The 27,848-nt window shown below is 39.4% G+C and overlaps 1 protein-coding gene across 1 annotated transcript in view; it reads right to left on the reverse strand.

The window, feature by feature from the left end:
- Positions 1–27,848, reverse strand: part of KCNH8 (potassium voltage-gated channel subfamily H member 8) — a gene marked incomplete at both ends in the record, with an annotated part of 386,090 nt that overhangs the window by 306,924 nt on the left and 51,318 nt on the right. The gene's annotated exons all lie outside the window — the stretch shown is intronic.

Below are 27,848 nucleotides of genomic sequence, written 5' to 3' on the forward strand. Positions count from 1 at the left end.
AGCATAGAAGACACATTATGTTACAGAGAACATGCTGGAAGCGAGAGATTCCCTCAACCATAAGAAAGTGGTGGCGAAGAGGACAGGATTCATGGACCTTGAGATGATCATACTAAATGACGTAGGTCAGACAGAGAAAGACAAATACCATATGATATCACTTACATGTGGAATCTTTTAAAATGATACAAATGAACTTATTTACAAAACAGAAATGGACTCACACACATAGAAAACAAACTTATGGTTACCAAAAGGGAAAGGCTGGGGGAGGGATAAGTTAGGAGTTTGAGGTTAAGCAGATGCACACTACTATATATAAAATAGATAAACAACAAGGTCCTACTGTATAGCACAGGGAACTATACTCAGTATTTTGTAATAACCTACAGTGGAAAAGAATCTGAAAAAACTGAATCATTTTGCTGTACACCTTAAACTAACACAACATGGTGAATCAACTATACTTCAATTAAAAAAAAAAGACATAGGATTTGGAGTCAGATAGACCTAGTACAATCACCAGCTTCATTATCTTCTAGCTCTGTGGCCTAGGAACATATTTGAGGCCAGGTGCCTCAATGCAGAGCTTGAGACAAGGATTAGGACATATCTAATTTATTGAGGGCTGACTCTCAAGTAAAGCCTATAAGAGAATGAGAGGAAGAGGAGGACTGAGAATGGGAGAGAGAGCTAAGAAAGGACCAGGTTTCTGGTGAACCTTCACCTCAACCTGATCCACAGAAGCCTCTGCAGGGTGAACCGTACTGTAGAGTTGTCCTTGCCTGAGGTCACAGGAGCTGGCTTTCGAGGGTTAGTCACCGCCTCTGGCTCACAGGTGGAGGGGAGGATTAGGGAGGGTGCTAACCTCCTGGGCAAGGCGGCTCCCGTCGCTGAGGGCAATTATTTGAGGAGGGAGCCTCTGTCAGTTCAGCAGCCAATGCTTGGAGCAGCCGTGGGATGGGCCGACAGCAGTCTGGATCCAAGCTGGATATGGAAATCATACAGGATATAAAGTGCAATATAGATAATTACTAACTGTGATGAAAGGGTACCTGTGTAGTACCCTGGAGCTGAGGCAGATAATCTAAGGAAGATAAACTTGAAGACAGTGGGGTTCAGTTCACCAGAGAGCACAGAAGGATGCTGGTTTGGCCGCGATGGACAGGGGCTGGGCTGCCGTGCAAGCAAGTGGCCTCCACTCTCGGGAGTGTGAGGTGCAAGCGGGGCCAGATGAGCAACTGATGCTGTGGGTGCAGGTGCGGGAAATCTGGGGGCTGGCGGGAGGAGGGGAGTCACGTAGGGGCTCTGGTTTCAGGGTGAAGACAGCTGTGGAACTGTTACGGTGAGACTAAGGTTGCAGGTTTGCACAGCGACCGTGTCTGGGGCTCGATGCGTGGCGGGCAGGCTTCAGCAGCCGCCCTGGCGCTCAAACCTCCCTCCTCCAGGACCACTCTGCACGGGCAGGAGAGCATCTTCCTCCCGCAGAGCCCCCTGGCGCCCTCTACTGGAAGTCCGTTATCACGGAGCACGTGTCAAACAGCTCGCTCAGAGCCATGAGGCAGCAAATCGATGACTGACCTAGCAAAGTAAAGGGGATCTGGATGGGGCACCAACCAAAACCCACTCTGCACAGTTTTCTCCTCTAGAAAATAGGAGTAACACCTAGTATATTGCTGTGCAGATAAAAGATTTTTTTTCCAGTGCATGACACAGGATAAGTACTCAACGAAGGCTACCAATTGCCATTCATATTGTCATTACCGTGTGATGACAAACCATGGAAAGAAACGGTGGATTCCTCCTCCCCACTGCTTTTAAAAGTGCCAAGCATCCAGGCTACCTCCAGCACTGCTACGAAGAGAGCTAACTAGAGACCAGTCTGCCCAAAGCAGGAGATATGAGATTCTTCTTGGATTTCCTACCGAGTCATTTAGTCCCAGTAGGATCCCCTGGGAAGGAAAGTAAAGCTGTGCTCGCCTTTTAGCAGATGAACAGAACAGACTGGTGAAACTAAGTCATGCTCCTGGAAGGTGCCATACTAACCAGTACCTTCTTGCTGTCAAAACAAAGCTCACACGGTTTCTAGAGGGCATCCCTGGCTGTCTAAAGGTTTATCCTCACCTGTACATCCTTCACCACTTTTAATCAGTAGTTTATAGGAAGATCCCATTATCAGATTTACAGATGCACAGATGGAAGGGAGAAGTAATATAGATAGATGTGGGATAAAAAGAACATTAAGAGGACATGTGTTGCCCAATGGAAGCAAAATCATTATTCGTTAATTTTTTTTAGTCCTATTAATGATACTGCCATGATGACAACACTTAATGAGCTTTAACTCTGTGCCAGGACTGTACTAAGCATGGGACCAGAGTCATCGAATCATCGTAACAACCCTATGAAGTTGGTATTACTGTTACTCTCATTTACGGGACGACGGGGAATGTCAAGGGAGAAAAAGGACTCAGTCGACATCCCACAGCTACGTGAGTAAATGCGAACCCAGATCTGTCTGCTTCCGGAGGCCATTGCTCTTCATTACTATAGTGTATCTGAATCCGGGACATGTGGCCTTGAAGGGTGGCTCTGCTCTGCCATTCCCTGGCTGTGTGAGCAAGTCACTTAACTCTCCAGGCTTCGATTTCCTCATGAGCAAAATGAGGACAATAGTAGCATTTCCCATAGGGCCATTGTAAGGATTAAGGGAAATAATATTGTAAAACACCTGGCAGGGTGATGGCTATGCAAGTGTTCAATAAATAGTAACCGTGGCTGATATTAACAATCATCATAAATTAACTTAGGATGGCTCAAAAAGATTTTGCCAACTTTGCCCCATGGACCACACTAAAATTATGATATTTCTAGGAATAAAGGCAAATGCCTGCACAGGGATTCCAGAGTCAACACGGTACAAGTATAAGACCCGGCTCAATGACAAAGTTAAAGGAGAAATTCATTTAACAAATATTTATCGGTTGCACCTACATTTTGCAGACACCATGCTGCAGGCTGAGGACACTGCAGGAAACCACAAAAATAAAATAAAATCCCAGCTCTCATTGAGCTCATGCCTTTGTGGGATATGCAAAGGATGAAAAAACAAACAGGTAAATGCAGTGTCTGTCAGATAGTGATAAATGCTGTGAAGACAAATAAATCAGAGTATTGGGATAATATATGGGAGAGGGGGTGATCAGCAAAACATTTTCTGATAAAAGGAGTCAGAGATGTGAGTGAGTGTGGGCATGTCAGAAGGAAGTGTTTTTTTATTTTCTGTGTAAAAGTTTGGTTTAATTTTATAATTAATTGAAGACATATTATTTATTTATTTATTTAGCGGTACGCGGGCCTCTCACTGTTGTGGCCTCTCCCGTTGCGGAGCACAGGCTCCGGACGCGCAGGCTCAGCGGCCATGGCTCACGGGCCCAGCCGCTCCGCGGCATGTGGGATCTTCCCGGACCGGGGCACAAACCCGTGTCCCCTGCATCGGCAGGCGGACTCTCAACCACTGCGCCACCAGGGAAGCCCCATGGAGGGGATTTTGATTTATGTTCCAGCCACTGCGGGGAGAAGAGACTGTTGAGGAACATGTGGGGGGGGGGGTAGTCGTCTGTGCAAGAAGCATGATAGCCTGAACTACAATGGGAGCAGTGGAGTTGGTAAGAATTTGTTGGATTCTGGAAGAAATTTTTAGTTTTTAATTTTTGTTTTAAAGAAAAGTTTGATATATTTAACAGTGGTAAGAAACAAACTTCTGTTTATCAAAAGACATCATTTTTTTTTAATTGAAGTATAGTTGATTTACAATGTTGTATTAGTTTCCGGTGCACAGCAAAGTGATTCAGATATATATACATATCTGAATATGTGTGTGTGTGTGTGTGTGAGTGTGTGTGTATTCTTTTTCAGATTCTTTCCTTTTTATTTTATTTTTTAAAAAATCTTTATTTTATATTGGAGCATAGTTGATAACAATGTTGTGTTATTTTAAAATAGAGCCAATAGGGTAGCTGATGGTTTAGATAGACAATGAAAGAGAATGGGAAACACCAGGGTGACTTCAGGTTACTGGCCAAAGCAACTGAAAAAATAGAGTCTGGTTTAATGACATGAAGATTAGGGGGTGGGAGGAGATTTTTGGTGGGAAGGTACAATCAAGATTTGGGTTTTGGGTATTAAATCTGGGATACCTACTAGACATCCAAAAGAAGACATCCAGTAATTGGCTGTATATGGGTCTAGAGTTCAGAGGAGAGAGTTGGTCTAGAGGTACAAAGGTGAAAGTCCTCAGTTTATAGATTTAAAACCCTGGAACTGATAGGATCACAGGAGTGCCTGTGGATGGAAATGAGGACAGGTTTAAAAGAGAGTCCTAGAAAACTCTGCTGTTTAGAGCAATGGACAGGATTGAAAGGTTCTATTGGGTTCAACAAAGGAAAAGATGCTGTTTAATTTTAAATGGAATGGATTGCTTCCAAAGAAAATGGGGTCCTGTTCCATGCTCACAAGGAGCCCCAGTTGACAGCAGTCAGAGATACTGTAGGGGTTCCTCTACTGGATGGGAAGAAGGGGTAAGTGACCTCCAAGCTCAAAGCCAGATAATTGACTAGGAATCCAGAGAGATCTTTAGTTAAAGGCCTACACTTAACAAGCTCTGTGGCCTTAAGCGACTTGTGAAACTTGCTTAAGCCTTCAGCTTCCTCACTGACAAAAAAAAGGAGCTGGATAAGATATTCTTTAAAATTCTCCCCTGACATCTAAAAGTCTATAATTACCGGGTATCCTTTTTTGTGCTATTTAACTCAGATGTTACACAACCCAGCTATAAAAAAATCCAAAGTGATTTAAGAAATCCAAAGGGTTGCTGATTTGCTCAAAATTAATTAATTAGATTCTTGGAATCTGACAAAGCAAAGCCTTCCCAGGTAGGTCCTGAGTTATCTTTGCCAGAGCACCTGTTCACACTTACCCTGAGTTGCTACAGCTGTATTTCTGTGATAAGCCATGTCAGAGCAAGAAAATTTAGCTCAATTCAAATAATATGAGCCTTGACCATGAAAAAAGTACAGTGCTGGATGCCTTGGGACATGGGAACAGGCCTTCTGGGTCCTTGCAATCTAGTTCGTAGATGGCCAGAGAAACACTTCCAGTGAAGGGGAGAAAAAAATGACTACCCAGAAATATAGAGTGATGGATGCAGAAAATCCAAAGAGGAGGTCGACCGTGTGTTGGAAAGGTGGACTTAGACAGAAAAAGCCAGTGTTCACATTGGGGCTGGGAGATGAATAGGGTTTCTAGGCACAAGGTAGTAATAGGAGCCTTGGAATCAGATAGGTCTGGGTTCCAAACCCAACTCTCTTAACTACTAGCTGTGGGCCACTGGTAAGATTCTTCACTCCTAAACTCAGGCTAATACCTTCCTGTTAGGGTAGTTGTGATGAAAAATGTCATAATTATATGGAAGATAATACCATACTGGCATCTGAGAAGGAATTAATAAACCCTAGTTATTAACATGTGGGTAAAGAAAGTGGTCTCGGAATCCCAAGGAAGATACAACATGAATGAAGTTCATGAGTCCCGTATTCCCTGACCTTGACCTGCTTACAACCTCTCTTTCTCATCTTGTTCTGGCTACTTTCCATCAGGACTGTCCTTGTTATCACAGGGGGCTACTTACCAAACCAAGTATAACTTATATTAAAACTCATGTTCTCCTACATTCATACATATATCACCCAAACAAATTCTGCCCTATCTACCTAACACTTGTGCTATTATTTGCCTCTACTTTTCCTTATCTAAGTTCTCCCTTAAATACATTTATTTGATTAAAATATTTTATATCACGATTTTAAGTGGAAATCCAACATGACTTTCCATAAGATGAAGAGAACTAAAAAGTAGATGCAATCTGAAACCCATTTAAATTGAATTACAGGTACTGTTGTCTGCCATCGTCTTTTAAGTCTGGGGCCCTACTGGCTATGTGTTAAAGAATGGGGGGAGGGAATGGTTAACTAGCAAGTGTGGACACAGGGGTTAAAGATGTGTTCACATCAAACTGAAGCCTTCTTTTCCTAAATAAAAGTACTGAAAGACAACTGGGAAGAGAAAACTTTCTCACTGTGTGGTTCAATATTACTTAATGTTACATCTGTATAGTGTGCATCTCAGCAGGGGTACAGAGCCTTTGAGAACCACTGTCTTGGTTCCCACCAGCCTGCTTTTCTCTGCTTGTCACAATCCTTCATGACTTTCATTGCTCCCTCGAGCACCACCTCCTCCATGGAGTTTCCCCTTTCAGAGGTAAGCTCTCGGCCTTTACATCAAAGTACTTGGGGTTCAGAAAACCCATTTGGAAATACATCACACACTTCCTCATGACCTCTGTTCTATGACTGTTATACTGGCAATTTGCCCTTGCTTTTTAAATTACTGTATGTGTTTTTTTACACCCTCCCCAATATAAGTCATTACGAATGCAGAATCTGTCTTTGCCACCCACGGTATCTCGCTCCGACACACCCTGAAAATGGTAGGCGTGGGACAAAGTATGTAGAAAAGTGTGGTCAATGGAAGCACCAAGAACTATGGCCGTATTGGAGAATGGAGATAATCTAGATGAAGACTAAGAATACTGACATTAACTAGGTATTTTTGAAATAAAAATATTTGAATATTGGGTAGTAGGGAAACGTCTTCCTGAGATGATTTTGGTTGCATATGGCTGTGAAAGAGGAAGCTGTCAGCACTAACAACAAAGTCACCATGTTTTGGGGATCCAGCAAGAAGAGGGCTCCATCCAGGCGCTGCTGTCCAAGGAATCTACTGCCAGAGTCTTGCCAAGGTCCTTTATTTGCATCTCTTGTTTGACTCTCTGGGAAACGTGAATCACTCCTCTTTGGACATGTGTTTTTCTTATCACATTTTTAACAATAGTTACATGAAACTCAGCCTGCTGCAACATTAAAGCAGCCATTTCTCAATGTGTCAGAACCCACCGCAGTGCAATTTCAGGAGTAGAAAGACAAGCTTGAAGAAAGCAATATGGAAAGCACTGTATTACACAAAAGAGGGTAAAGTATTCAAATGAATCCTCTCTCCTCTTAGCCTTCACATGAAATTGGAAGGACAATTGCATTACTTTCTACTAAGCCCTGTGTAATAATCAAGACATGAATCATCACAGAGCTAGGTGTACGGTCGGCGAGGATATAATTTCATTTTATGCATTTGGGTAATGTCACTTTAGAGAAAATACGATCATGGGAAAAGAAAGCAAGTAGAAGGAGAAAGGAATCATAATTGAGAGCCTAGTGCCAAGGCCATTCCTTGCCCCTTTCTTTCCATTTTAAAAGCTGATGGCAAATCTCTTCACCCACAGAATGTAAGAGGTTTTCTGAAAAATAAAAGACAAATTCTAAAAGGGACTTTTGTTAAAACAGGAAGAGATCTCACAGATTGCCTGGTTCAAATTCCATACTGTACGGACAAAACAACAGAAGACCAGAAAGGAATGTAAAATGTCCCAGATCACTCAGTCACTTTTGGCAAAGGGAGGTCTGGAATGCAGGTCCCCTGAGCCAAATCTCTAGCTTTGGCCTAAGCAGTGCTTCCCCCCAAGGGGAAAGTGCTTCCCCCCAAAGCTCTGAGCAGAGCTCAAAGCCTGAAGCCTTCTCTCCATTTCAGCCCAGTCTGTAGTAATAGCGAGAAACAGAAGTGTAGTGACACAGGTGACAACTCATGAGATACCTGCAGCTCTTCCACTAGCGGTTCTGCGGGTCCTTAGCAAGCATGTCGTTCCACCTGTGACATCTCTCCTTGACACTTGTAGTGAACAGGCAGCACTTACTTCCCTCAGGTCTCATGCAACCACTGACAATGCATGTCCCTAAGCAAAGCTGCTTTTTGTTTGGAATCCAGCTGCTTTTGTACTGACAGCAGACATGAAGACACAATCGTTTGCTTACTTCTGCAAGGGAATTTCAACCTCTTGGAGAATTTGAGACAGTCCACATGACTGGTTTGAATGGTTTTCATTGGAATAGCCAATCTCTGGGTAAGTGTTTAATAACTTTCTAAACTGCCAAAGGTTAAATTAACTTTGCTTGCAGGAACCCACTCTGTTTTCAAATGGGTGAAGTCTTTTCTTAAATATGTCAGCTTTACTTTCTAGATGAATATACTTCCTTGACCTCAGGAAGTATAATGACATTGTGCCCAAGACATACAAATTATTCCTCCTAAATGAAAAAAGCACATTTTAGTGATTTACTTTCATTTGTAAATGAACTTCGAAACACGGAAGATATTGGTTTGCTTGTGATGGCAATCACAATGAATCTTTTAAGTAAAAAGGCATACTGCCTTAAATTCCAAAGAAAAAGCTATTGACAAAATACCTAAGGTAAGGAGTTGTAAAAGTATAAATATATGTACAAGGAACATATATTTTATTTTTAAATAAAGAAATAAATGTGTGTGTGTGTGTGTGTGTTTAAGTCCTTTCTTTAAGGAGCCATTTCCCTACTATTGCAAGTCTCAAAGGACTGAGTAAAAAAATTGCTTTGCCCAAAGCAGACCTGTGGTTCTGGTTCCTGAATAAGTATGGAAAAACACTGCTAAGGTCCAAAAAGGTTGAAGATCTGATGTTTCTTGTTCCCTTGCTTTAACCCTAAGTTCCTCCAAGTGGCAAATTCAATTCCCTTTTTCCCATCTCCCACTCATAAAGAAAGATTCTAGTACCAACTGGGAAAAACAAATTTCTCTTTGCGACTAGGATCAACACCAAGTAAAACAGTAAGAAGACCACCTTCCCTACGAAGCCTCCTTTGACTTTCCTGGAGCCTACGGATCTCTCCAACCCTTAAACACCTTCTACATATGTGTGCAGCTCTAAAGTGTCCAGCACTGAATTGTTCTCTTATTGATTTCTATGTGGTTCTTGCAAACTTCTGAAAATAAGGATTACAATTTCTACTTATTTATGGTTTGTTGTACTTAATAGTGTATCAATGCAGACAAGCATGTAAGTCAGATCAGCTTGATTGAGAATCACACATCACTTTTTTCAATCTTTCAAGTCCTTGAAAACGTATGTCCAGAGAGAGTTAGGGTGTTAATTTAACTACAAAGAGAGAGTGAATTTATTCTTCGGTAGCACCCAGCAATTTTTTTAGTTCAAAAAGTTTAAATTAAATTTTAATTTATTTAATAAAATATTCACAATATTTTATTTTATACTGAAAATGCACAATAGGAATAAAAATAATGACATCTGAAATATTAACTGTGAACTCTCTGACAGTAAATACAAAAAATAAAATATTCCCTTATGAGTAAAAATGTAATGTAGAACTTTTCAAGCTGGTCAACTTTTGCACTGTTCCTTTCTTGCTGCATTGACAAGAGGAATAAATGACTAATTTTCTTAAACTGCAATTGAATCTTGAGAAATTAATATCTGTAGCATTTCGCATTTAATTCTCTCAACCTGCAGAAAAAAACAGGCAAATGCTATACAAGCTAGAGTTTTATTAAATTCACCTGTAACTATGTTCTTATCTTAAAAAAATCTTAGTAGAATTGCCAATTGATATTAAGTACACTGAATATCCTGAGCTACCTGTAGAAAAAAATAATTTTGACACCCGTATCAATTACATTAAAATCTCATGCAAGACAACCTTCCCCCATCTTTGGTATCCAGAACACATCATGGTGGTGATGAGTATTATATATACTTTTTTTTTTTTTTTTTTTGCGGTACGCGGGCCTCTCACTGTTGCGGCCTCTCCCGTTGCAGAGCACAGGCTCCGCACGCGCAGGCTCAGCAGCCATGGCTCACGGGCCCAGCTGCTCCGCGGCATGTGGGATCTTCCCGGACCGGGGCACGAACCCGTGTCCCCTGCATCAGCAGGCGGAGTCTCAATGACTGCACCACCAGGGAAGACCCTTTTTTACATTTTTGATGAGAAAAGCCATTAGGTACATGAGACAGCTGTTCATAGCCTTGTAGACACCACTTGGCATATATCAGGGCATACAAATTGTCATTCATGAATTAAACCAGTCCATTTACACATTGGACTTATTTTGCCACTGGCATATTTCAGTTATTTGTGCATATTGGTAGGAAAAGGGACATAAAAAAATACATCCCTGCAATGCCTATTTCTGAGAGTCTCAAAATACTTCATAGACATCAACAGATTATTTTAATATATTACCATAAAGTAATTAAGGGAGAAGCATTAATAGTCTCTACTTTCTTAGATATGAGTATTTGGATATAATACTGTAGCCAAAGATCATTTAAAATGTCCAGGAATACTTCTCACTTCTTATTTGAATATGCCTTTCTGCAGCATCATTACAAAACAGCTTTCTTCTTAAAAGGCTTCTTTGGCAGATGTGATACCACATCTTCCTAGCTCACTTCTCACCCTTGACCATTCCTTGTCTTTGACTGTTTTCTCTCCTGTTGTCTACTCCTCTATTTCTTTATGTTCCCAAAGGTTCAATTGTTGGCCTCTTTGTTTACATCCCTATACACCTCCATCCTCACTTTAGCTGACACTCAAATGCTCCCTGCAAGACCAAACTTCTTCATGGAGTTTCAGGTTTGTATATTCATCTGTCTGCCAGACCCATCAGCCTGGATGTAACTCGGGCATCTTTAATCCCCATCTCAAAAACCACACCCAAGACCTCTCTCAGCACTCTCCTCCCCCCATTTCTCTTTCTTACTGTGTTTTCCATCCAAATGTCTCCCAAATTATCTGCCATTATCTGTCTGGTTTCCCACTCTAATCTCCAACTCCATAATTCAGTTCTGATTTTATCACTTGTCTTTCCCCCTGAAATTCACCTATAAGCAGTTTTTGGCAGGAAAGAGCTCTCTGCAGGAGGCCCCTTTGTCTTGTCACTAACCTTAAACAAGGCGCCCCCATGCTCTACTCATCTCTGGCCCAAGCACACCTTTCCAACCTTTTGATCACACGATACCTTGTCCAACCTGTTGGTTCTTTCCATACATCAAAATAGAAATGAAGAAAAGTAATTAACAGATGACCAGACCTCTTCCCTAGCTTCCCCTTCAGTGATCTCACAAACTGCGTGAACAAGACAGCATCTAAAGAAAGATCACAGGACATCAACAAGCCTGTACACAGTGGGGAATGACGATGACCCCAACCCCCAATCTCAGTGAGTAACTGAGATTACTTCCCTTTTTCTTTACAAAATTTTCATGGCTGAGCAGAATCCTGGGAGATGGTTTTTGGGGGATACTGAATCGACCATCTCCCCAGATTGCCAGCATTCTGATTAAAAGCAACTTTCCTTTCTACCAACATTTGCCTCTCTCGGGTACTGATTTTTGAGTGGAGAGCAACTGGACCTGAGTTTAGTGACACACCCTCTGGGTGATTCATCTAAAACTGAGGGTGATTGTAGCCCCCAGGGAACACTGGCAATATTTGAAGACATTTTTGGTTGTCACAGAGGGGTAATGTTACAGGTATCTAGAGGGTATAGACCAGAGACGTTGCTCAGCATCCTATAACACACAAGACGTCTCCCCTACCACCTAACAAATAACTCCCTGGCTCAAATGTTAATAGTGCTGAGGCTGAGAAACCTGATCTAGATTAAAAACTGACCTTGACATTATCCCCCCAACTTAAAATCATTTCAAGGATGTCTCAAGACTCAAGCTTCTTGAAAGCCCATGAAAGTCCCTACAGGGCACATCCCAGCCATCAGCTCCAGCTTTTCTCCTGCCCACGATGACTTCCTCTTCATGCTTTTGCAGCATCAGTTGGCTTTCAATTCTCCACCATACATTTTATCACCTTTGTGCCTCTGCTCGTACATTCCCCACATCCAGGAATGCCCCTCCCTCCCTTCTCTTATGTGGTTAATTTTCATTCATTCTTTTTTTTTTTTTTTTTGCGGTACGCGGGCCTCTCACTGTTGTGGCCTCTCCCGTTGCGGAGCACAGGCTCCGGACGCGCAAGCTCAGCGGCCATGGCTCACGGGCTCAGCCGCTCCGCGGCATGTGGGATCTTCCTGGACCGGGACACGAACCCGCGTCCCACGCATCGGCAGGCGGACTCTCAACCACTGCGCCACCAGGGAAGCCCTCATTCATTCTTTAAGACTTTCCCCAGAGGTCTTTCCTGACACTCTTCCGCATCTCCCCAACTCTCAGACCAGGGTCAGGTTAGATGCCCCTTCTCTGTCCTCCCAGAGCATCAGTGAGGTGGTTTTCAAATTATTATTATTATTATGCCCTCTTTGTTCATGTACAAGGTTGGTGTTTTATCAGGTTTCTCTGTACTCCTGTGCCTGGCTCATAAGTAATCGATAAAAATTTGTTTAGAGTTTGGGATTGGCACGTACACACTGCTCTATTTAAAATGGATAACCAACAAGGGCCTACTGTATAGCACAGGGAACTCTGCTCAATATTCTGTAACAACTAAAATGGGAAAAGAATTTGAAAAAGAATAGATACATGTATATGTAGAACTGAATCACTTTGCTGTACACCTGAAACTATCACAACATTGTTACTCAACTCTACTCCAATATAAAATAAAAAGTTAAAAAAATATAATTCATTAAAAAAATTTTGTTTAAATGAAGTGGAAGAGTTAAGTGGAGACTGTATTTACCCAAGGATGAGCATTTTACTAGCATAAAGTGTAACTCTTTAAGATATTTTTCTAAGTTCTCAGAAAATAACACACCTTGCCCCAAAGTAGTAGTACATAAGCAGAAATCTCCTAGCCACACTGAAATATATCTATTGATTTGAATCCCTGCATTAAGCATCTTAAGATCAGGGTCAGGTCTTTGTATTCTTTGCCAAGGAATATGTCAAAAAATATGTACTCATTAACTATTAGTTGAATATATGAATAACCGAGTGGTGTGTGGGTAGGTGGATGGGTGGATCAATGAGTGGATGGACAGTTTAGACACTGTATTCTCTTGATTTCTTTATGATCACCTACTTATTAATAGGGCTAGGAAACACTTATTGTATCTCATTACTTGGTCTACTTGTATATATATTTGTCCTCCATTTCGACAAGCCTTAGGATGACCAAGTGCAAAGACCTGGGAGTATTTGAATGAATAGTTCATTATTTTTGAAGTTCAGAACACATCTTGATTTCATTCATACTGTCTGAAGTGAAGATCTCTTCCAATTTTCCTTCCCAATACCAATCTGTTCTCTCAACCAATTTAAGATGTTTTGATTAAATACTTTTAAAATTTATTTTGCCCAAAATACTTATTTTAAAAGGAAAGAAAACCTGACAACCACTTGCATGATGATAGTGGGGTTTTTTTCAATCGCTTTTAGAACTCTGTCTTTCTTTGTGGAATAGGGTGCCTTAGTTTAAAACTATCAATTTGCAATCTCAAGTCAACTGGTAGTAGCCAGCTTTGAGGGCATCTGCCCTCTAAAACTGTCCCATTATAGAGAGGGATGAGCTCCACAGCCATGGTAGCTGGTGGAATTTCGTTTCCAAGACAAATGATTATGACAAAGAGGAGAGACACAGGCAGAGAGTAACAGCCTCAGTCCACAGTAGAATCAAGTTCCTAGAATGCCCTCTCCTACCTTCTTTTATTTGGTTAATTTTCATATATCCTTTAAACATGAGCAGGGAGACCATATAATTTACCATGCAAATCGGAGTATATTTAACAGTCAATGGGAGCAATAAAAATAACTAAATTATATAATTAAAAAAATAATTAGCTACGGACTATTTGGCTTTAATATGTTAGTGAACCAATAAAAAGTTCTATTCAATAAATATTTTCAAAATAAAATTTTCTAAAAAATAAAAATAGCACATTTCTAGTGTAGTAAACACCACCAAAATACTTCTTCATTTCCACATTCTGATAGTTGTACTGATTTTATCAGAGACTGTCTTTGATTGTAGAAAATATACACTGAAGTTGTTAGGAATTTTTTTTAAAAAGCGGCTTGTAAAGCTCTATAAAATTTTACAGAAATAAGTTTAAAACGTAAGCAGAAAAATTATTTACGCACATGTTCAGGGACTTGAAACAGGTTCTTATCCATAGCATTATTTGGAAAATGCATGTTTTTTCAATGTGGTCCTATTATTTCTTTTTTTTTTTTTTTTGGTAAAATTACCTGCAAACCTCTTCAAAGACACATTTTATGAATAATGCATAAGAAAGCATGGACATTTCAATTGGCTCTTTTTTGGGGGTACACCATAAATTTTTTTTTAATTGAAGTATAGTTGATTTACAGTGTTTTGCCAAACTCTGCCGTACAGCAACGTGACTCAGTTTTACATATATACACATTTTTTTTAAATATTCTTTTCCATTATGGTTTACCCCAGGAAATTGGATATAGTTCCCTGTGCTCTACAGTAGGTCTTTGTTATTAATCCATTCTAAATGTAATAATTTGCATCTACCAACCCCAAATTCCCAGTCCATCCCTCTCCTTTCCTCCCTCCCCCTGTGGCAACCACAAGTCTGTTCTCTGTGTCTGTGAGTCTGTTTCTGTTTCATAGATAGGTTCATTTGTGCCATATTTTAGATTCCACATATAAGTGATACCATATGATATTTGTCTTTCTCTTTATGACTTAATTCACTCAGTATGACAATCTCTAGGTCCATCCATGTTGCTGCAAATGACATTATTTCATTCTTTTTTATGGCTGAGTAGTATCCCATTGGATATATATACCACATCTTCTTTATCCATTCATCTGTTGATGAACACTTGGGTTGTTTCCATATCTTGGCTATTGTGAATAGTGCTGCTATGAACATAGGCGTGCATGTATCTTTTTGAATTATAGTTTTGTCCAGGTATATACCTAGGAGTGGGATTGCTGGATCATATGGTAATTCTATTTTTAGTTTTCTGAGGAACCTCCATACTGTTTTCCATAGTGGTCGCACCAACTTACATTCCCACCAACAGTGCAAGAAGGTTCCCTTTTCTCCACACCCTCTCCAGCATTTGTTATTTGTAGACTTTATAATCATGGCCATTCTGACCAATGTGAGGTGGTACCTAACTGTAGTTTTGATTTGCATTTCTCTAATAATTAGGCACACCATAAAATTTTTAAGTGAAAATGTATTCTCTCTATAAGTGCTAAGGTACCTGGTAAGCAAAAAGCAAATCATGCTACATGAATTATAATCTCAACTTTAATATTTTTAAATTGAAACTTGAAAATATTCTTATAGATATTGGGGGGGGGTTGTGCCTTCATTTGTATAAAATATGTCTTTGCCAGACATTTTTATGTGATACATCAAGTGACATATATACACTAATGTGTATAAAATGGATAACTAATAAGAACCTGCTGTATAAAAAAATAAAATAAAATTCAAAAATTCCAAAAAAACCAAGTCATCTCTATTATGATTCTTCTGAATGTATAGAAAAACTTAAATACTTCAAAATATATAAATATATTCAATCAAAGAGGAGTACCAAGAAAACATTTTTCCCATAACTCAAGATATTTCAAAATGCAATTACAAAGGTCCAAAATTAGGTCTTTTATACCAGTTGGGCTCTTGTTATTTAATTTGTTCAGTTTCTCCTTTTGTGAGGATCCAATTCAATATGTTCCTGTTTGCAAGCATTAACTGCAATAATTAGTTTATTGCATAACCAAAATGTAAGTATCTTTGCCACTCCATTCTTTGAATACTTTGACTCTAAATTTGTAACCAATTTTGAACCAAATGCAAACAGGATTTGAAGTGTACTCTGGTGCTTTTTCAGCAAATATGCATCTTCTGGTGGTCACATGGACAGTGACAGGTCCATAGTCTCCATAATGGATTGGAAATATCAACAAACTTTTTGTGCAAGTTACATGTTTATCATCAACTTTTTAAAAGAAGTATAAATTCGGTACCTAACATCTCATTAAATATTCATTTCATTTTTTTCTGTTATTGCTGTCAAAGGAGTTAATTCCAAAATAAAAATGTTTACTAAACCATGTATATAGTTGTACACTTAGGGCTTCCTAGGTGGCGCAGTGGTTGAGAGTCCACCTGCCGATGCAGGGGACACAGGTTCATGCCCCGGTCCGGGAAGATCCCACACACCGCGGAGCAGCTAGGCCCGTGAGCCATGGCCGCTGAGCCTGCGCGTCCGGAGCCTGTGCTCCGCAACGGAAGAGGCCGCAACAGTGAGAGGCCCGCGTACCGCAAAAAAACAAAAAAAACCCCAAAACCATGCATATAGTTGTACACTTAAACCATACAATAAATGATAAAAATACTATAAACTACTCTCTATGGAATAGGATTGCTCATCCTCTATTTTCTGTACACATTTCCCAAACCACAAACAAAATTTCCCCCATTTCCTTCTAACCCCAATCACTGGTGTCCCAGCAGCTTTGTGAGTCTGGCACAGAAGGAGGTAGCTGTGCCTAGTCCTTGAGGTCTGAAAGCTTTTTGTTTTATCAGCAAGCACAATGCAGGCGGTCTTTTAAGAGAAGTTGAAGGTGGAAAGGGTTAGGAATAGAGAGATGGGCTGGTCATTGTCTTTCAACATTTAAGCACAAGTTAAAATGAGAAATCTCTTCTTTGCACCTGGGTCTCACAAACTAATAGACCTGATTATGGCAGAAGGGGCAAGCAAAGCAAAAATCTGTCAAACTCAAGCCAGCTCATTTTCATAAAATAAATAATAAAAGCATGTTCTTAAAAAAAACCTGGATAGATGTTAAACCAGGATGAATGGCAGGACAACACGCAAAAGCAGGGACTGCCCCAGGCAAAACCAGGACACATGGTCACCCTTCTCATAAAGCCTGTTTGCACTTCCAGCCCTAACTCAGGAAAGATATTTTTGTTTTTTAACCAGTTATCCTAACTCACTAATTTGGTGCAGGAGATATGTTAATGAAATTAATATTGTCAGTTTATATCTTTAAAATTACTGATGAATCCATCCATCAAACCCAATGGGTTGACCTCCCAGTTTGTTTTATTTTGTTTTTAGAACAGAAAGGAATTTTAATTAATTGTTTTCTGGGAAACATAAATTAACATCCAATGACCTTGTGTATTTACAATCAACTTGTTATTCCCCGAATAACAATGTAAGTGAAGCATTTAAAGGGAAAACAGAATGGAGCCTAGTGAAGAGAAAACTTGTGTTTTGATGTGGGAGAGTTCAGATATCCTGTACTTATTCTGTCTTGTACTGAGGACTCAATGGATAGTATTAGTATGGATAGCTCTCTTCAAGGCCCCAAGAGACTGCTGAATCAAGGTGTGTGGCCCAGGAGTGTTGACATAAAAACTGAGATTTGAATAAGGCATCCACTAAGGACAAACCAAGGGGAAATGTACTAATTGTAGCAGCTGGTCAGGTGTTGTATTAAAAAATGTTAGAAAAGTTTATAGTCAATTACCTCCCCTCTGTCACTTACTAAATTCCTTTAACATTGCTAAACCAGTTTTCTTATCTGTAAAAAAAACATGCTAATATCCTCAGGGCAGAGAATATGAGATTAAATAACACAATGGCACATAATTGGCCCTTAAACAATATTTGTTGAATTTTAAATGTTGAAAACTAATTAGATAGAAACAAAGAATTGGAGAGGAATAAAATAAACAAACACATTGTGATAAAAATATTGTTAGCAGCAAATGCGGTATCTAATAGACATTTTAAGAGAATAATTGTTAATTATATTTTCACTTACATACTTGAAAATATCCCAGTCATTTGTTATTCCTAACCTAAGGGTACAAAGTTAATTAAATAGCACAGCTTTAGGGGTAAAATTTCACCAATGAAATTTCACTGTAGAAGTTAATGGTTTGGGGAACTTCATGCCTCAAAGTTTTTTGTTTATTTTTTGTTTTTTGTTTTTAATTTATAGGCCAAACTACTGTTACTATAGACTAACATTAGTACATACTGCAAGGGTAAATCAAACCTGTAACAAAAATTAGTTGATAAAGACGAAGCTGAACTGACATTACTTTAAACGTTTAAAAACCTCAAGTAAAATTGAAAATGATCATTAGCTAAGTATAACACCAATTATACCCTGACAGTAAATCATTCTTCCAGAAAGGAAAAGAAATGGGAATCCCAACTGTCTATAATAGAAGCTTTGCAACTTTCCTTGCGTGCCATACTGTTTAGATTTTCACTAAATTCTAAAAACATGCAATTTTTTTCAGAATATAAAATTTTAGTAAATGTTATTCATTTAATAGATTATTATTAATTATTCCTGAATCACCTTTAAAGATAAATTTCAAAAAATAAAAATCTACATGTTATTTGTGCTTACTATTTGATTGGGATATATTTTTGAACCACATTTAGCAACTTCTCAAGATCGTCTTTTATCAAGCTGATCCTTGGGGGCTTTTTCTACTTTATTTATTTCTTCACTCATTTCCTCACCCATTTTTTGTTTTGTTTTTATTTTAATGTGGAAACTGATTTTATTTTATTTTTTTTACTGAAGTATAGTTGATTTACAATGTTGTGCTAATTTCTGCTGTACAGCAAAGTGACTCAGTTATACACATATAGACATTCTTTTTTTTAATATTCTTTTTTATTATGGTTTATCCCAGGAGATTGGATATAGTTCCCTGTGCTATAGAGCAGGACCTTGTTGTTTATCTGTTCTAAACGTAATAGTTTGCATCTACTAACCCCAAACTCCCAGTCCATCCCTCTCCTTCGCCCCCTCCCCCTTGGCAACCACAAGTCTGTTCTCTATGTCTGTGAGTCTGGTAAACTGATTTTATTTTTAATCTGTTATTTGTATGCCTGAAAGAGGTCTCATACTAGTTACTGGAATGATGTAAGAAATAAATTGATTAATTAGTTTTCAAAAAAATAACAAACCCTAGTAATTCATTGAACAAGATATTATATACTTCAGTTTCACAATAAAAATATGTACTAAGATATTCATATCATATGAGTTTATAGCAAAACAGTTTTAAAGGAGATCCTACTATGAACTCCTTTATTATTGACTGTAGCTCTAGATCATGAAATTAGCTGAATAAAACCAAGTTCATCAGAATAGATAGGACTACTCACTTTTTAAATCAAAACAGTAATATTATATCACATACTACTTTGCCTTATCACCACATCTGTCATTTGTCAATAAGACTCTCAGTGATTTGCATATTTTACTGAACACAGCCTTGTTTATCAGAATGAGACAGTCCCCTATAATTAGCAACTTTCAGTATCCACTGCTGAGCAATTCAAAAATATATATATGTCTTTATTACATAGTTTTTAAATTTCATGTAAGACTATAAATACATTTTATATATATATATATATACATGAATTGTTCCCAGAAACAAATGACTTAAGCACACTTCTGCTGCATGAATTGCATGAATAACAATTTTTATCCAGCAGCTACAAGAACTTTTAATATTGCAAGCTGAGAATACATATTTACAATTTGAGGGAGGGACTTTTGTTAGATGATAGAAAATTCTGCCTCTTAGGACGTGGTGTCCTTTGTTTCTCATCATGACTTATGTAATATTAGTGAATTGCTTCTATAATGAAGGTTTGTTTCTGCGCTGACATTTGTGGAACCTACTGTTCTAAAACCACCCTGTCAGATGAATAAGAGAGGGTAGAATTTAGCTCAGCTTAACACATAACGTGATTTATCTCAACCTGATTAGCGATGAATAACTATCAGACAATACATTAGTAGGGCAACACAAAAAGACAATGAATGCAAGACCATGCAGCATGGTAGAAGTTATTTTTGAGAAGAGAGTGAAAATGGCTTTCAAAATGTTAAGGTATCCCTTCCCACAGCATTTCTTATTTTATAATTTTCTGCCATAAACATGAGGCCGATAATAGGCAGATATTGCTCAGCCAGCCACTCTTCATCACCTAATCACCTGCCACCAGCCATTGCTTTGAGGTTCTGGTGACTTTGCAATAGGGGAGAACAAATCTGACTCCACATTGGATCTATTCCTTTAACTTTAATCTCTGTATTCTATTGCTTTTGCTACAAGTTAAGAATGTTGCCTATAGCCTGATATATACATAATAACTCATTCTCAAGGCTCTGACCTTTAAAGATATAACACTTTTACATTCATATAGAGATAAAAAGTTGCATAACAAAAAATAACAATTGTCTTGTTGGAGGTTTACAAGAACACTGTGACCTGACCTATGTGGACAGCTGCAAGAACACATTCCCAAACCAAGAAGTTTGCAACAACCAGACACACCCTTTTATACCCTTTTACCATAAAAGAAGTCTAAATTCTAACTCAGGCAAGATGGTTCTTTGGGACAATAGTCCACCACCTTCTCGGTCTGCTGGCTTTCTGAACAAAGTCGCTATTCCTTGCCCCAACAACTCGTTTCTCAATTTACTGGCCTGTTGTAGGGCGAGCAGTACAAACTTGGACTTGGTAACAACTTTAGGCTCTTCCAGGCAGTGGCCTTGCTTGGGACCCTGATCATCCCATCTCTCTTCCTTCCATAATTTCTGAAATATGTCTCATTTCTGCAGACCCCTATTCTTAAAGAGACAGCTAATTCATCTCAAAATCTATGGCATAGTTAATGGGATTCTACATTCTAAGAGATGCCCTAAAAAACAAACATAGTGTATTTCCCTGTTAAGAATACAATGAAAACATCATTGAGAGAGGAGCTTCAGGATGGCGGAAGAGTAAGACGTGGAGATCACCTTCCTCCTCACAAATACAACAGAAATAAATCTACATGTGGAACAACTCCTACTGAACGCTGGCAGAAGACGTCACACCTCCCAAAAGGCAAGAAACTCCCCACGAACCTGGGTAGGGCAAAACAAAAAAGAAAAAACAGAGACAAAAGAATAGGGATGGGACCTGCTCCAGTGGAAAGGAGTGGTGAAGGAGGAAAGGTTTCCACACGCTAGGAAGCCCCTTCACTGGTGAACACAGAGGGTGGCGTAGGGGGGAAGCTTCAGAGACATGGAGGAGAGCGCAGCAAAGGGGTGCAGAGGGCAAGGCAGAGAGATTCCCACACAGAGGATCGGTGCCCACCGGCACTCACCAGCCCGAGAGGCTTGTCTGCTCACCCGCCGGGGCGGGTGGGGCTGGGAGCTGAGGCTCGGGCTTCAGAGGTCCCAGGGAGAGGACTCGGGTTGGCTGCATGAGCACAGCCTGAAGGGGTCTAGTGCACCACAGCTAGCTGGGAGGGAGTCCAGGAAAAAGTCTGGAGCTGCCAAAGAGGCAAGAGACTTTTCCTTGCCTTTCTGTCTCCTGGTGCTCGAGGAGAGGGGATTAAGAACGCTGCTTAAAGGAGCTCCAGAGATGGGCGCGAGCCGCGCCTATCAGCGAGGACCCCAGAGACGGGCATAAGATGCTAAGGCTGCTGCTGCAGCCACCAAGAAGCCTGTGTGTAAGCACAGGTCACTGCACCTCCCCTCCTAGGAGCCTGTGCAGCCCACCACTGCCAGGATTCCTTGATCCAGGGACAACTTCCGCGAGAGAACACATGGCGTGCCTCAGGCTGGTGCAACATCATGCGGGGCTCTGCAGCTGCAGGCTCACCCCGCACTCCGTACCCCTCCCTCCCCCGGCCTAAGTGAGCCAGAGCCCCCGAATCACCTGCTCCTTTAACCCCATGCTATCTGAGCGGGTAACAGATGCCCTCAGGTGACCTACATGCAGAAGCGGGTCCAAATCCAAAGCTGAGCCCCAGGAGCTGTGCGAACAAAGAAGAGAAAGGGAAATTTCTCCCAGCAGCCTCAGGAGGAGGGGATTAAATCTCCACAATCAGCTTCATGTACCTGCATCGTGGAATAGCTGAATAGACAAGGAACCACCCCAAATTGAGGAGGTGGACATTGGGAGCAACGATATATATATATATTTTCCCTTTTTGTGAGTGTGTATGCGTATGCTTCTGTGTGTAATTTTCTCTGTATAGCTTTTGCTTTTACAATTTGTCCTAGGATTTAGTCTGTCCGTTTTTCTTTTTTTTTTTTAGTATAGTTTTTAGCACTTGTTATCATTGGTGGATTTGTTTTTTGGTTTGCTTGCCCTCTTTTTTTTTTTTTTTACTTAAAAAAAACTTTTTTTATAAACTTACAAAGGGTCTAATCAGTTTTGTTTTGTTTGGTTAATTAATTTATTTATATTTGGCTGTGTTGCGTCTTCGTTTCTGTGTGAGGGCTTTCTCTAGTTGCGGCAAGCGGGGGCCACTCTTCATCGCAGTGCGCGGGCCTCTCACTATCATGGCCTCTCTTGTTGTGGAGCACAGACTCCAGATGCACAGGCTCAGTAGTTGTGGCTCACAGGCCTAGTTGCTCCGTGGCATGGGGGATCTTCCCAGACCAGGGCCCGAACCCGTCCTGCATTAGCAGTCAGATACTCAACCACTGCGCCACCAAGGAAGCACCCCCCAAAATTTTTTTAATAATTATTTTTTCTTTTATATTTTAATAACGTTATTTTATTTTACTTTATTTTATTTTATCTTCTTCTTTCTTTCTTTGTTTTTTTTCTCCCTTTTATTCTGACCCGTGTGGATGACAGGCTGTTGGTGCTCCAGCCAGGTGGCAGGGCTGTGCCTCTGAGGTGGGAGAGACAAGTTCAGGACACTGGTCCACAAGAGACCTCCTAGCTCCACGTAATATCAAACGGCAAAAATCTCGGAGATATCTCCATCTCAACCCCAAGACCCAGCTCCTCTCAACGACCAGCAAACTCCAGTGCTGGACAACCTATGCCAAACAACTACCAACAAAGGAATACACCACCAACTATTAGCAGAGAGGCTTCCTAAAATCATAATAAGGCCACAGGCACGCCAAAACACACCACCAGATGAGGACCGGCCAACCAGAAAGACAATATCCAGCCTCATCCACCAGAACAAGAGCACTAGTCCCCTCCACCAGGGAGCCTACACAACCCACTGAACCAACCTTAGCCACTGGGGACAGACACCAAAAACAACAGGAACTATGAACCTGCAGCCTGCAAAATGGAGACCCCAAACACTGTAAGTGTTAAGCAAAACACTGTAAGTTAAGCAAAATGAGAAGACAGAGAAACACACAGCAGATGAAGGAGCAAGGTAAAAACCTACCAGCCCTAACAAATGAAGGGGAAATAGGCAGTCTACCCGAAAAAGAATTCAGAATAATGATAGTAAAGATGATCCAAAATCTTGGAAATACAATAGACAAAATGCAAGAAACGTTTAACAAGGACCTAGAAGAACTCAAGAGCAAAGAGTGATGAACAACACAATAAATGAAATTAAAAATTCTATAGAAGGGATCAATAGCAGAATAACTGAGGCAGAAGAACGGATATGTGACCTGGAAGATAAAATAGTGTAAATAACTACTGCAGAGCAGAATAAAGAAAGAAGAATGAAAAGAATGGAGGACAGTCAAAGAGACCTCTGGGACAACATTAAACACACCAACATTCAAATTATAGGGGTCCCAGAAGAAGAAGAGAAAAAGAAAGCAACTGAGAAAATATTTGAAGACACTATAGTTGAAAACTTCCCTAATATGGGAAAGGAAATAGTTAATCAAGTCCAGGAAGCACAGAGAGTCCCATACAGGATAAATAAAGGAGAAACATGCCAAGACACATATTAATCAAACTATCAAAAATTAAATACAAAGAAAAAATACTAAAAGCAGCAAGGGAAAAACAACAAATAACACACAAAGGAATCACCATAAGGTTAACAGCTGATCTTTCAGCAGAAACTCTGCAAGCCAGAAGAGAGTGCAGGACATATTTAAAGTGATGAAGGAGAAAAACCTACAACCAAGATTACTCTACCCAGCAAGGATCTCATTCAGATTTGACAGAGAAATTAAAATCTTTACAGATAAGCAAAAGCTAAGAGAATACAGCACAACAAAACCAGCTTTACAACAAATGCTAAAGGAACTTCTCTAGGCAAGAAACACAAGAGAAAGAAAAGACCTACAATAAAAAACCTGAAACAATTAAGCAAATGGTAATAGGAACATACATATTGATAACTACCTTAAATGTAAATGGATTAAATGCTCCAACCAAAAGACGTAGACTGGCTGAATGGATACAAATACAAGACCTATATATATGCTGTCTCCAAGAGACCCACTTCAGACCTAGGGACACATACAGACTGAAAGTGAGGGGATGGAAAAATATATTCCATGCAAACGGAAATCAAAAGAAAGCTGGAGTAGCAATTCTCATATCAGACAAAATAGACTTTAAAATAAGGACTATCAAAAGAGACAAAGAAGGACACTACATAATGATCAAGGGATCAATCCAAGAGGAAGATATAACAATTGTAAATATTTATGCACCCAACAAAGGAGCACCTCAATACACAGGCAAATACTAACAGCCATAAAAGGGGAAATCGACAGAAACACAATCATAGTAGGGGACGTTAACACCCCACTTTCACCAATGGACAGATCATCCAAAATGAAAATAAATAAGGAAACACAAGCTTTAAATAATACCTTAAACAAGATGGACTTAATTGATATTTATAGGACAATCCATCCAAAAACCACAGAATACAATCTTCTCAAGTGCTCATGGAACATTCTCCAGGATAGATCATATCTTGGGTCACAGATCAAGCCTTGGTAAATTTAAGAAAATTGAAATAGTATCAAGTATCTTTTCTGACCACAATGCTATGAGACTAGAAATCAATTACAGGAAAAAATCTGTAAAAAGTACAAACACATGGAGGCTAAACAATACACTACTTAATAACCAAGAGATCACTGAAGAAATCAAAGTGGAAATCAAAAAATACCTAGAAACAAATGACAATGAAAACACGACGACCCAAAACCTATAGGATGCAGCAAAAGCAGTTCTAAGAGGGAAGTTTATTGCAATCCAACCCTACCTTAAGAAACAAGAAACATCTGAAATAAACAACCTAACCTTACACCTAAAGTAATTAGAGAAAGAATAACAAAAAAAATCCCCAAAGTTAGCAGAAGGAAAGAAATCATAAAGATCACATCAGAAATAAATGAAAAAGAAACAAAGGAAACGATAGCAAAGATCAATAAAACTAAAAGCTGGTTCTTTGAGAAGATAAACGAAATTGATAAACCATTAGCCACACTTATCAAGAAAAAAAGGGAGAAGACTCAAATCAATAGAATTAGAAATGAAAAAGAAGTAACAACTGACACTGCAGAAATACAAAGAATCATGAAAGAGTACTACAAGCAACTATATGCCAATAAAATGGACAACCTGGAAGAAATAGAGAAATTCTTAGAAATACTCAACCTTCCAAGACTGAACCAGGAAGAAATAGAAAATATGAACAGACCAATGACAAGCACTGATATTGAAACTCTGTTTAAAAACCTTCCAACAAACAAAAGCCTGGGACCAGATGGCTTCACAGGTGAATTCTATCAAACATTTAGAGAATAGCTAACTCCTATCCATCTCAAACTTTTCCAAAATATAGCACAGGGAGGAACACTCCCAAACTCATTCTACGAGGCCACCATCACCATGATACCAAAACAAGACAAACATGTCACAAAAAAGAAAACTACAGGCCAATATCACTGATGAACATAGATGCAAAAATCCTCAACAAAATATTAGCAAACAGAGTCCATCAGCACATTAAAAAGATCATACACCATGATCAAGTGGGTTTTATCCCAGGAATGCAAGGATTCTTCAATAAATGCAAATCAATCAATGTGATATACTATATTCACAAACTGAAGGAGAAAAACCATATGATCATCTCAACAGATGCAGAGAAAGCTTTCGACAAAATTCAACATCAATTTGTGATAAAAACCCTCCAGAAAGTAGGCATAAAGAGAACGTTCCTCAACATAATAAAGGCCATATATGACAAACCCACAGCCAACATGGTCCTCAATGGTGAAAAACTGAAAGCATTTCCACTAAGATCAGGAACAAGACAAGGTTGCCCACTCTCACCACTCTTATTCAACATAGTTTTGGAAGTTTTAGCCACAGCAATCAGAGAAGAAAAGGAAACAAAAGGAATCCAAATCGGAAAAGAAGTAAAGCTGTCACTGTTTGCAGATCACATGATACTATACATAGAGAATCTTAAAGATGCTACCAGAAAACTACTAGAGCTAATCAAGGAATTTGGTAAAGTATCTGCATGAGCTGCTTGTAAATTTTGGAGATTAATCCTTTGTCAGTTGCTTCATTTGCAAATATTTTCTCCCATTCTGAGGGCTGTCTTTTGGTCTTGTTTATGGTTTCCTTTGCTGTGCAAAAGCTTTTAAGTTTCATTAATTTTGTATCCTAAGGATACAAAATTAATGCACAGAAATCTCTGGCATTCCTATTCACCAATGATGAAAAATCTGAAAGTGAAATTAAGAAAACACTCCCATTTACCATTGCAAAGAAACAATAAAATACCTAGGAAGAAACCTACCTAAGGAGACAAAAACCTGTATGCAGAAAATTATAAGACACTGATGAAAGATGATACAAATAGATGGAGAGATATACCATGTTCTTGGATTGGAAGAATCAACATTGTGAAAATGACTCTACTACCCAAAGCAATCTACAGATTCAATGCTACCCCTATCAAACTACCACTGGAATTTTTCACAGAACTAGAACAAAAAATTTCACAATTTGTATGGAAACACAAAAGACTCCGAATAGCCAAAGCAGTCTTGAGAACGAAAAATGGAGCTGGAGGAATCAGGCTCCCCGACTTCAGACTATATTACAAAGCTACAGTAATCAAGACAGTATGTTACTGGCACAAAAACAGAAAGATAGATCTATGGAACAGGATAGAAAGCCCAGAGATAAACCCACACACATATGGTCACCTTATCTTTGATAAAGGAGGCAGGAATGTACAGTGGAGAAAGGACAGTCTCTTCAATAAGTGGTGCTGGGAAAACTGGACAGGTACATGTAAAAGTATGAGATTAGATCACTCCCTAACACCATACACAAAAATAAGCTCAAAATGGATTAAAGACCTAAATGTAAGGTCAGAAACTATCAAACTCTTCGAGGAAACATAGGCAGAACACTCTATGACATAAATCACAGCAAGATCCTTTTTGACCCACCTCCTAGAGAAATGGAAATAAAAACAAAAATAAACAAATGGGACCTAATGAAACTTAAAAGCTTTTGCACAGCAAAGGAAACCATAAACAAGACCAAAAGACAGCCCTCAGAATGGGAGAAAATATTTGCAAATGAAGCAACTGACAAAGGATTAATCTCCAAAATTTACAAGCAGCTCATGCAGCTCAATAACAAAAAAACAATCAACCCAATCCAAAAATGGGCAGAAGACCTATATAGACATTTCTCCAAAGAAGATATATAGACTGCCAACAAACACATGAAAGAATGCTCAACATCATTAATCATTAGAGAAATGCAAATCAAAACTACAATGAGATATCATCTCACACCAGTCAGAATGGCCATCATCAAAAAATCTAGAAACAGTAAATGCTGGAGAGGGTGTGGAGAAAAGGGAACACTCTTGCACTGCTGGTGGGAATGTGAATTGGTTCAGCCACTATGGAGAACAGTATGGAGGTTCCTTAAAAAACTACAAATAGAACTACCATATGACCCAGCAATCCCACTACTGGGCATATACCCTGAGAAAACCAAAATTCAAAAAGAGTCATGTACCAAAATGTTCATTGCAGCTCTATTTACAATAGCCCAGAGATGGAAACAACCTA

Source organism: Grampus griseus, assembly GCF_964374135.1.
Source record: "Grampus griseus genome assembly, chromosome: 5".
In the NCBI taxonomy this organism is placed as follows: Eukaryota; Metazoa; Chordata; class Mammalia; order Artiodactyla; family Delphinidae; genus Grampus; species Grampus griseus.